At 34.4% G+C, this 12,901-nt stretch overlaps 1 pseudogene across 2 annotated transcripts; it reads left to right on the top strand.

Moving 5' to 3' along the window:
• The first annotated feature begins 3,798 nt into the window (after positions 1-3,798).
• Positions 3,799-8,321, top strand: LOC143576803 (scarecrow-like protein 14 pseudogene; annotated as a pseudogene). 2 transcript variants are annotated; one of them, XR_013142999.1, is made up of 3 exons: positions 3,799-3,896; positions 4,942-7,293; positions 8,109-8,321. The product of XR_013142999.1 is annotated as a scarecrow-like protein 14 pseudogene, transcript variant X1 (transcript). The 2 variants fall into 2 exon arrangements; XR_013143000.1 differs by lacking the exon at positions 8,109-8,321 and having other exon boundaries at positions 4,942-7,394.
• The last annotated feature ends 4,580 nt before the right edge of the window (positions 8,322-12,901 follow it).

Genomic DNA, 12,901 nt, shown 5'->3' with positions numbered 1-12,901 from the left:
CCAACTTAAGAAATTTCCTACATTAATCCCAACTTTCACTTTGTTGGCCTTCACTGAGTTTTTTCTTAACGGGAACTAACCCGGTTAGTTTTAGAACAAAATATATCATTTCTCAAAATTGAGGGGGAGAAATAAAAAATATAATTTAATTTAAAAACTCACCACAACGGTTGTTGTTGCTGCCTCCGCCACCACCGTCGTCACTGACACCGCCACCACCACATATATATTTTCAGATTATATACTATATTAATATATTTGATATAAAAATGGCAAATGAGATAGTTATCATCTATCGCTCGTACACGCCTCAAAATTATGAATATTAAAAAAAACAAAAACAAAATAACACTTATTTTAAGAATCTTTATATAGGCTTTTGGATATGGTGTTTATCCCTCGTCTCATGCCAAGATTGGTGAGATTTCACCGTGTCTTGTCATGACTCAGGAAGACCATTAAATGTATATGAAGAACAAAAAATATACGACTTTTAGTAATTATGGGCGGACTGACGTGTATATGTTATTATACGCGTGGCCCGTGGCTTGGACTCCCTATATACAATATTGTCCTATCAATAATATTGTGGCAGAGCTATCCGTTTTTACTGTTTTTTATATAAATTTGTATATTTTTAAGTTCAGACTCAACTTGTGAGCTCCTAGGTTTTCTAGTTAACTATCGAATCATGGGATGGAGATTTTTTAATCTTTTATTATGTACATAAATATAAATTAACAGATAAACATATTAATCATAGCTGTAAGTTTGTTGATAAAGATGTGACTTTTTAGAAACAGATCAATCATAAGTCGTTATCAATAGTCATTAAATCATATACAAATTTGATCTATGTAAAGTTGTCATCAAATGTAAAGTTGTCATCAACTTTTTTATTTTTTTAATCTTACGTTTCGTCGAGAAACATACATACTGATAACCATTTTTAGATTATAAGTAACACATTGATTATTAAATCCAACGTGCACGTAACACTATTTAAATTCATTTTCAATAATTTCCACACTTTCAAACACTCGAATTCAAGTTTATAGCATATTGAACACCTGCAATAAGCTTTAAACACAAATAGAAATCATATACCCGCACCGCGATCCCAAATGTTTGAATTTCATTTTCTGATCCAGTTTAAGTTTTTTTTCTCATCCCTAGTTCGAGTTGGTTGGCATTAAAAGGGGATATATAACTCTTACACAACTTGTAGTATATAATATTACAATATAATTTACACCTAACTAAAAGTAATTGGTTGTGTCACGTGTCACGTATTTACAAGTACAAGATTCGTTTTACACATTTATCTTATTTCACACTTTTGTATTTATAATACTGATATCTATATCACACCTACATAAACAAATAAATAATAAAGCTATAAGTTGTAAATCTAATAATAAAAATATAACAAGGTCCAATAATAATGACTATCAAGTTGTCCAAATAATGAATCCAAAATATGGCTTGTTTATATTTAGTATCGTGAAGAATGCTTCGAAGAAATGTTGGCATAGTTTCTCGATTCATCTTTGTTTTGTATTTAGTTATGGCTACAATATCTTCGTCTTATTTATTTATTATTACAACTATCGTCTATATTTGAAAAGACATTATATATAAGGCCCTGACGTTTAGTATTTGTATATGATATTTGAAATCTCGAAGACGGCCTGCTTATGTTACCGCTCACTTACGTCCAGTAAAGATTGATTATCGATGGATTATGATGCTTTCGGTGGTGGATTTTTCATTTTTTAGCAGACACGTTGGTTTGAACACTCGATTTTATCTTGGACTTTTACTCACTTTGACTATTATATTGTGTTTTCTTAGATAAAAGCGTGCATACTGTTTTGAGCAATACGAAGATTGCGATTTGCCTGTCCGGTAGTACGAGTCTATTGATTGGCTGGAGGTGCTCGATAGTGGCTTGTTCTCCCAATCAAATGACTTGATGGATAAGTCACCGGCAATAGCCGGTTACAAGTTGCATATCTTACCTTTCTTTAATTTTTATTAATAAATAATGTTGTCTTTAGTGAAAGCATACATGGAGATACGTTTCTTCCACGATATTAATGTAAACTTCTGTTTCAAAACAATGAATTATAATTTTAGTCACGTAAACAGAGCGCCTGGTGTCGAATAAATATGGAACGGAACGGGATGGGAGCCGGGTGAGGCAACTTGCAAGTTTGGCGGAAACATTGACCGCCCCCCCACACCTTTAATATCACAAATTTAAGAAATTGATCTCGCGGGGTGCCATCTCAAAGCACATGTGGTGTGAAATGGAGTTATAATGTTAAACTAGCCGATGAACGACTAGTTTGTTGAAAAAAGTTTTATTAAAAAAAATGGATCGACTATATTACAATTTATATTAAAATAAATCTTGTACGCATATAAGTCATCTAATTTTAGAGCTCTTGTATAAATATACCGTGAAGTTATACACAATCATCTTGTACAAGATTAATTCATTGATAATCCAATATTTTGGTGATAAGATGTTCATAAGAAGTTTTGGTATGTGAAGAGAAGTCTCCTACAAATAGCTCTTACAATTAGTCATTGATATGGACCGAAACTTCCCATATTCAAACAACTTGGGATTCTCGAAAGTAAAGGAAATTCACGTCATTAGATAAATGCAAATATGCAATACGTCAACTAGCATGTGAGAATGTTTCTGAGATGCATGATAAGTACTTGAATATGCCCGGAAAAAACTGATATGAAAGTGTACAACACCTTTGTGAAGGCATTATCCAATTGTGTGTAAAAGAATATTGGTGTAAACTAATTGCCAACAACTTAAAGCTTTTGTAAGCGTGTTCCAGAATGTTATTGAAGTTGGTTTTAGTTTATGATTTGTTAAAAGTATATACAAAGGACCAATTACAAACAAAAGAAATTAACCAAATCATTCAAACCAAATCAAATTGTTCAATTTAGCTGATTTTAGATTCAAACGACTTTGTTCACGGCTCTTTTATGTGGTTTGATGGTTTAGCCGTTTGGTTTTTATGTGTATGAATATGTTTTTAATAGTTTCATGAATATATTATCATTTATCTAGAGTTGGTATGTATTTGGAAATCTTTTTTGTCGCACGGACAGCTATACGTGGCTATATCAAGAGTTATAAACAAACCTATATGTTACCTTATTAAGAGTTACAAGCAGACATGAACTAAAGATTTTGATTTTTGATAAACAATGTATACTTACTAATACAATCACAAATGTAGTGTAAAAGGAAGTTTTTACTTATTTGTAACATATTTGTGTAATTTTAGTTACCTAATTTATGTAATTCAATGCTAATTGTAATTGTATTAACAATATATGATCAATTTATTGAATGTATTTCACTTAGTGGTTAAAGTTTAAATTTTTCATCAATTACCCGTGTAATACACAGACCTCAAACTAGTATATGTATATATGATGTGATGAGACTATAACACACTACACTCTTAAAATGGAAATCACCATTCTGCTGACACAACGGCATGTGTCGAAAATAGTTCTATTTCTATAGCACCTCACTACTACACATAGTCTTGATATACTTGGTAGTGGTCCTCTCGGACTAGTGACCGAAAGAAACAGTTGTAAGTTGTAAGTAACGCATGTTTCCTGTTACACCCGTCAACGAAATACAAAAAGGTTAAACACGTGCACCGGCAACCGGCTATAAGTCCCAGTCAACTTGTCTGCAACCGCTATTCTATTCTTCTTTCCACACCAAACCTCGCTTTATTATTATTATTATTATTATTATTATTATTAAATGTAAAACCATCAACTGCCGCCTTCAATCTTCATTCAATCGTCTACAGATTTCGTACAACAACTGCTTGCTTTCAGTTTCAGGTATGTAATCAATCAACTTCATATATATTTACTTCACTCAGTTTCCAGTTGTTCGGTTTTAATTTTTCATTTTGATGATTTACAGCTATATATATCCGATTTTTTGTCCTATTTTACCAGATCGTAACTAATTAGTATGTAATCAGCAATTTAATACTGAATATGAAGTAATTAGGTTTTAATTTTTGATAAGTTAGAGTTATATCCTTCGATTTTGCTTCTGTTGGACCAGATCGTAACTAATTAGGTCAATCGGTTGTGATCGTTATTAGGTATGCAATTAACGATATCTATACTGAATTTTCTGTAATTAGGTTTTGATGTTTGATATATTAGAGCTATATACTTTGATTTTGTGCCTGCTGTACCAGATCGTAACTAATTAGGTCAATCGATTGTAATCGTTTTCAGTTAACTAGTCAACAATATTTTTGCTGATTTTGCAGTTATTCGGTTTTGATTTTTGATAATTTAGCGTTATATCCTTCATTTTTGCTTCTATTGTACCAAATCATAACTAATTAGTATGTAATAAGCAATATTTCTACTGAATTTTCTGTAATTAGGTTTTGATGTTTGATAATTTAGAGCTTTATACTTTGATTTTGCTCCTGTTGTATCAGATCGTAACTAATTTGGTCAATCGATTGTAATCGTTTTCAGTTATGTGATGAACAATATATCTACTGAATTTGTAGTAATTAGGTTCTGATTTTTGATAATTTAGAGCTATATTTGTAGATTTTGTTTCTGTTATTGCAGATCGTAACTAATTAGGTCACTCGATTGTAGTTTCCGTATGAATTTTCGATTATTCTGGTTGATTGAGTTGTTTCTTGATTGCTTGATTTGATTTTAGGTAACTTTTATGTATCTGTTGCACCTAGTTAATTTGTTGAATTTGTGGAAAGTGAAAAGATGATCGCAGTTATTTATTTTCGTCTGTGTATGTACTGATCTGTTATGAAGTGTTAATTACTTTGATCTGGAACTATCTGATACTAACAGATAAAATTTTATTGTTTATTGTTGATTCAGGTGTTTTCGTGCTTTGTTTTGAGCTTATTTTGAAAGCTTAGATGGTTATGGATCCGGGAGATGATGAATATTCTGATTACCTCAATGGATTCTCTTTGGATGATGAGAATATTTTGCCTGTGTTCAGTCAATCTTCTGGTCTTACGAATGGATATAGATTCAGAGATGAACATTTAGATCTCAGTCTTCTAGAAATCCCTAATTCAGCACCAAAATCTAGTCCCTGCATGTCAGATCTATCTTCTTGCTTATCACAATCATACTCTCCAGATGAGTTTGGCGACTGTGTACTCAAATATATAAACCAGATTCTTGTTGATGAAGATATGGAAGCTAAACAGAGTATGTTTCCTGATCCATTAGCTTTACAAGCAACCGAGAGATCGTTTTATGAAGCCCTAGGCGATCAACATCATTCTACAACACTACAATCAAACGTTGAAACTCCTGAAGAAATCTTTTTCAGTAGTTTAAGTGAGCACAGTACGAATAGCAGCACAAATGGCAGCAACACCAGCACAGATTCTCACTGGTCCGGTGGCGATTCGCGCGATTCACTTGAGTCCAAATCGTTAAATTTACAAACTCCTTCACTTGAATACCCTTTATTGTCTTTGTTTATCTCCACCACTAGTGTTGCTAATGATGGCACGTTGGACTCCCTGATAAACAACATATTCAGTGACACTGATTCTATTATTCAATTCAATAAAGGGATTGAGGAAGCTAGTAAGTTTCTTCCTCCTAGTAAGCCTATTGTGATCGATTTGGATAAATACAACTTGCCTTCAAATTCACATGATACAAGCTCAGATTTTGTTATCAAAGAGGAGATTGTGGAGACAGATAACTCATACAGGAGTAGAAAGCACTACCAGATTGAAGATAATGGTTATGAAGAAGAAAGAAGTAGTAAACAGTCGGCTGTTTATGTTGATGAAGAAGATGAGTTATCTGAAATTTTTAGTAATGTTGTCCTCTGCACTGACCCTGGTGGTCCATCAATGTCTGTTTCTGAAGAACCACCTAAACATGTAACCAAAAGAGCTCCAAAAAACGGTCAATCATTCGGTTACAGTGCCGGATGGATCACTCGTTCATGGGGAGGTAATTCGGGTGAGCTAATGGATGTTAGAACCCTACTGGTCAATTGTGCACAGTCGGTTGCCGTTGATGACCGTTTTAAAGCAAACGAACAGTTAAAACAAATTAGACAACACGCGTCTCCAACAGGCGATGCACCACAAAGGCTAGCTCATATCTTTGCTACTGGGCTCGAGGCCCGCTTAGCTGGCACTGGCTCTCAGCTCTATGCTAGTAAAAGTGTAATGGCGATATCAGCTGCTGAAAAGTTAGAGGCTTACCGTGTTTATCTTTCCGCCTGTCCGTTTAAAAAGATAGCCATGTTTTTTGCTAATAAAATGATATACGATGCAGCTTCAAGTTCTTCGACTCTTCATATTGTAGATTTTGGTATCGCATATGGTTTCCAATGGCCTGTTCTTATTAAGCATCTTTCAGAGAGACCCGGTGGCCCACCTAAGTTAAGGATTACCGGAATCGAGTTTCCAAAGCCCGGTTTTCGACCCGCTGAAGGGGTTGAGGAAACGGGCCGGCGATTGGCTAACTTTTGTGCAAAGTATAATGTCCCGTTTGAGTATAACTCGATTGCAACTCAAAACTGGGAGACAATTAAAGTTGAAGAATTAAAACTACAGAGAAATGAGTGTCTTGCGGTGAACACGCTAATACGGTTTAAAAACCTGCTTGATGACTCGGTTATGGTGGATAGTCCACGTGACGGTGTTTTGAAACTGATTAGAAATATGCGACCCGATATCTTTGTTCAAACTGTGGTCAATGGGTCGTACAGCTCGCCCTTTTTTGTTACGCGTTTCAAGGAAGCGTTGTTTCATTTCTCGTCTATGTTCGATATGTTTGATGCGACTTTGGACCGTGCAGACGAGCAACGCTTAAATTTTGAGAAGGAGTTCTGTGGGCGTGAGGCGATGAATGTGATCGCATGTGAAGGTGGTGAGCGGGTTGAGAGGCCCGAGACCTACAAGCAGTGGCAGGCGAGACTGTCACAGGCCGGGTTTAGAGTCAAACCCTTGAATCGGGAGCTTGTGTCAAAACTGAGGGCTAAGGTGAAAGCGGGGTATCATAAAGATTTTGTGTTTGATGAGGATGGTAAGTGGGTGTTACAAGGATGGAAGGGTCGGATTTTGCGTGCCAGTGCGTGTTGGGAACCGGTTTAAGGATCGTGCGTTGGTATTTGACATGGAAGCTTGTGGGATTAGTTATATATTTCATGGAGCTCTCTTGTGTGGATGTTTTGGAACTTGACAAAAGGTATTCATCTTTCTAATCAGTACCTCTATTTGTCTTGTTAACCGTCTAAAATGTTAAGAATAAGATCACTAAATTTGTAACCAAGTTTCATCACTGTTCCATTTAGGTCACACCATTGTGAAGTTTTTCCCATTTTGTTGAGCTAAGTATAGCCAAGTAGTATGAAACTTGTTTCTATTTAGTGACTTTAAAAAAAATGTTTTTGGAAACCGTTACTTTGTTTTAATCCTGCTTACATATCATTGTTTTTTAGTGGAAAGAGTATTAAATAATAAATGTATGTTTCATACTGTTTCATATACGCCACATAGTTTTATAAGTTGTGAAAAAATTCACAACATGGAACAACATGAAAATTAGGTGACTCAACGTTGAACAATTATGAAACTGGATCACTATGCCGTGATCCAAGTAGATGACAATGTCACAATGCTAAGTCAAAATGTCTATTAGTAACCGACCTCCAGTATTCTCTCTCTCCCACAACCATCGAGAAATGGTTGAGCAAGAGAAAACAGGAGGTGGTTAGTGGTGGTTTGAGGTCATGTCTAAATATTAGTAGTCAACGATAATTTTGGGTCAAGTGGTTCGCAATTCACTTTCATTAATTGATTAAAGACGGAACGGGTTGAGAGTGTTCTGAAGTGTTCTCTAAATATTCAGATGAGTATTTTAATATTATAGTTGCGGTATGAATTAACAAAGGGACTAAACGCTTATGCTTTTTCCTTTACCCGTTATTTCCTGTATTAAATATCATTGTTTCTGGCCCGAACTTGATTTGACATTTACCTAATGGGTTGATTTTCTGTTAGATAACAACTGGTTACCCTGGAAGATTCTTTTAGGATAAGAAGGATGACATATAGAAGTACCAAATGTGTGAGCTACTTGTCAGTCATGAATCATGCTTTGTGATATGTTAATGGGCTGTTTATAGTAAGTACCATGCTAATGTACTAGGATGTTTGTTACTTGTAACTGAAGTTTTGTGTGTGTGACTAATCTCGATTTGCAATTAGTTTATTATTATTTTTTACACACCTTTAGGGGCTGGAAGGGTCTTACGATTTTGCATGCTATTACTGAACCATAAGCTATTTACAGGTGAGACCAAAGACATATCGTCCGGACACACTTTCGGGCTACTGATTCTTTGTCTAGATGGTATCATTTCATTAGAATGAAAAAGTTAAAACCCGGTTTTGGACCGGATTAACAAACTTGCAGGCTTAAATATTGTCGTCCCATTTAAGTAAAAATGTGAAATCTTAGTTTTGGACCAGAACCCAATCGGATGAAGAGACATTTGCGGTAACAAAATCTTTATATACCCTAGACCGAGAACCATCGAGTTTTCCACACCCTAAGCTATTTAATGCTCAAATTCTAGATATTTGGCAAAACAAATTCACAAGTTGAAAGCAAAAAATAGTGAAAAGATGCATTTCTAATAGTTCAACTAGAGTTACATATGATATGTGATTAAACACCAGTGGAGACCATTGATACTGACATTGTTTTGACGAAAATTCTGAATAGATACGTTAACTATCCTTCTAGAAAACAACAAACTGAATCGGCCAGTTTTGTCGGTAATGCTGCTTAACGGGTTTGGTTTTGACGGTTTGAACCATTTTAATCAAATTCACTAACTGTTATTTATTTTTCCTCTAAATGTGTTTTTTTTCCTTTTATTTGATTCAAGTGAATTTTTTTGAACCGAAAAAGAAGGCAAACGAGCATCAAACTACGCCGCTAACATGATAAAGATGGATTAAGATATGAAATTAAGACAGCGGGGACTTAAAAAACTAATTATCACGGCTTCGTCATTTTTATTGTTTGTGTATTGAATGTTTGCTTTCTCACAAATTTATGTGTTTATAGATCAATAACTTTTGTGCTTTGTTCTCTTAGTTTCTTAAAAGATGTTATCTTTTTGTCAATTTATAATCGTTTATGTTATTAATAAGTTATGTTAACTATCTTAGATAATGCTACATACTAAGAAAACCTAATCATCATTGATTTATTCTCATTTGTATGTCAAAAGGTAATATTCTTGTTATCAACCAAAACCTAACTATCCAATTGATGCTAAAAGAAATCACTGTTAACAAGGACCTAATTAGTTGTGTAAGAAGACGTTGACTCCGGTTAATCTTGGTGTCTTTGTGGTGTCCATTTCTTCTTCCTGGTTATGATGCAAGCTGCAAATACGAGAAACTCGTACGGTCCTTAGGGTTGCAGCCTGGTGGACACTTGATGTTCAAGTAAGGCGGAATGAAGAACTACCACCTTATGATTGTAAACTTGTAGATGAGATTCCAATTAATAGGTGTTATCGGGTTTAATCCTAACGGGTAAGCCTTAACTTGGGCGGAAACACATTACCTTATATGATTGGGCCTAACATGTTGGGTTTTGCTTCAGTTATGACGATGCCTCTCACCTATCGATTTGCAACGTCGCTCCATTGGTGGCAGGGATCGGCTGGGAGTTGCTTCGAATGTGCATAATATATGAAAAGTTGCAAGGAAGATGACAAGTTAATTCTTATTAGTATATAAGTACTAAACAGTGACAAGTTTGATCTCAGTAGTATGCTAATACTTAACAACAATAACTTAAGTGGTAAGTGTAATTAGTGATAACAATGCTTAATACTAACTAAGAGCAATGGTGGTTCTATGATAAAGTTTCTACTGGGTTACCATAGCTTTCAAACAATTGTAATGTTTCAACAGAATCGTTTAAATGGTTGAACATACATTAAAGAACTCATTTGGTAGCATACAATATTTTGATTTCAGAGTGAATATATTTTGGTTCTCTCCTAAAAAAATTGTCTTATCTGATTATTGAGTTCATATGTATACCAAATACTTTAATCTTAATCACCAAGAAATATTAAACAAGACTTGTTCATTAGAGTAAAAAAAAAAACATAAACCAATATTCTCAATTCTATCAGCTTTTAACTTCTCATTTCACTTGTGCATATCACGAAAAACCCAACATTCATTGGTTCACAGGGTCCAAGTCTCCGGAAACATGGATCCAAGCATTTTGCAACACCACTTCTTTGTAGCTCCATATCAGTGGTGTTCTCTTAAGTTCGGTTTGCCAATGAGTTTTGGTTGCTCCATAAAGTGATGTTTTGAATAAATAAAAAGGTGTATAATTTTATTTTTTAAATTTGAAGAGTAAAATGTTGAGTCTGCATAAATATGTGAACATGTTAAAGTGAACTGAGTGATATGCATAAGTTATTTTTTTAAATCTAACGAACATTTGGAGCATAAAAATATGTGAAAATGTTAAAGTGAACATTTGGACCATCGGCTTTTATTTTTTGAATTTGAAGGCATACTTCACATCAGAAAGGCCATCATCGAAAACGTGGGGTAATCCCAGGATTTCGGAAAAAATGTCTTGGGAAAAGTATTGCTAATTATATATAAAAATAAATAAACAAAAAAAAAGTTATGTCAGGTCACTCTGGATATATAATCAGTTAAAGATGGATACATTATCAGGTAATCGGGGATATTGTTGATTCCATACCCGTCCCAAATCTATAAAAAAATTTCAAAGGTATTCTCAAAACTCGTCCCCTACCGGGTATTACCTGTCTCAAATATTTAGCGTTTGAAGTATTCCCATCACGTTTGATCTTACTAACTTTTAAAAATTTTTAAAAAAATTACCGGGAATAGATACACTCATACAAACAACGTATCATATACTTAAAGTGGCTTTTTATCATTAATGATTTTTAGTTCAACTGGTTATAATTTCTAGTTCAAGTCTCACATAAGACTAGAAAAAAAATAAGGGACTCAATGTTAGTGGTTTTCTCACCTATAAGGCTATAAGTGAGTTTTCTCCTAAGAATGAATAGAGATGGTCGGGTGAGTCAATGACCCGCCAGTAATTCAAATTAAGTTTTTCTTCTAAGAATGGAATAGAGATGATCGGATAGTTTAGGACCCATCAGTAATTTAAATTGGCCGTAAAAAAAGTGGCGTTTTTTTATTGAATAAACTAATTAATATTATCCATTAATTTTTGTATTCATCCCCAGACATAAAGTAAAAAGGTGGGGATGTTGTAAAAGCTCCACGAGTTTACACCCAGTGGTAATTCATCTCATCACCAACACGTGCACACACACGTGTCACCATTCACCACACTAGGGACACATATAAGAAGTCATTAATCAAATTCATAATATATAAATCGTAAATGATAAATATAATAATCTATGTTTACTCTTTCTAAATTATACACTTTAGGGTTGATAAAATTAGTATTCTTACTTTGCTACATTAAAAGTTGATTTAAGATTAAATATGATTATAGAAATTTGAAAGGGATAGCTACATGATATAATGTTTTGAAATTTATTAAATGAAGTAACCTATGAGCAATTGTTTTTTTTAACCATCATTCTCCTTACTAATAAATTCGGGTAAAATGCAGGTCGTTAGATTGTTACTTATAAGACCCTCCGCTATGGGCACGGTGGGCGCGAAACACCGCCGGGAGGGGAGCGCGGAAGGTCTGGCACGATGGGTAGGGTCTTCACAACGCTGGACGCCTTTGCTCACCCAACCTATATATAATTGCCTACCATGAAATCCTACGTGTCGCTCTCAGGTTGTCCCCCCATTCTCTAGAGCCACCAGATTGCTTGATTTTTAAATGAGTGCTTCTCATGCATTTGACTCGAAATCATGGGTATAGGTCTTACCAAACCCAGATAGTCTTTAAATGAGTTATAACATCTCATTTACTTGTGAAACTCTTTCATAATCAAACAATAATTTTTGCGGGTCATGGGTCTCACCAAACCCGGATAACCCTTAATCGAGTTATAACATCTAATTTATTTGTGAAATAACCCCTTAATCATAAAAGAATAATTTCCACGGGTTATGGGTCTTATCAAACCCGGCTCTCAAATGGGTTATAAGATCTTATTTATTGGTAAATACTTTCATCCTCAAACCCTAATTTAATTTATTTTCTTTACATGTTCTCCATTGCTGGTCTATCATCTCTATCGCCGGTTAACTTCCGATACTACCCGTCATCGTCAACTACATCAACACCCATTTTCCATTAGACAAATATTTGTGTTCATGTTTGTTCATTTAAAAAATCAACATGTTCGTGTTTATGTATTTTTGTTCGTTAAAAATCTAAAATCTACACATCTCAATTGAAAATACCAAAACGCAAAAATATATAATAACAAACTAATATATATGTATTAAATTAAAACAAACAACGTTAAAAAATAAAATAAATCAACATAAAATAGCAAAACGATTATAAACAAAAACTTAAATAAACTCCCGTAACACGGGATGATCAAACTAGTGTGTATATATATATATATATATATATATATATAGGGACGCCAATGGGCATTAAACCACAGTGGGCATTATTGGTTGAGGCTTCGATGCCCCCGGTGCTTACGTGGCGCTGACGTGGCAGTGGGGAGGGGCTTCGATGCCCCTCACCATAGAGGATGATCTAAAAAGGTTACAGTTATAAGTGGAGTTAAAGGTGGAATCAAGTACGGTTTTAACTT

This window comes from Bidens hawaiensis, unplaced genomic scaffold (genome assembly GCF_021521415.1).
Source record: "Bidens hawaiensis isolate Kalapana, Puna unplaced genomic scaffold, B.hawaiensis_p1.1 tig00028303_1, whole genome shotgun sequence".
NCBI classification, from domain to species: Eukaryota; Viridiplantae; Streptophyta; class Magnoliopsida; order Asterales; family Asteraceae; genus Bidens; species Bidens hawaiensis.
Note: the sequence above shows the minus strand (reverse complement) of the source record. Positions and strands in the feature narration are given on the sequence as shown.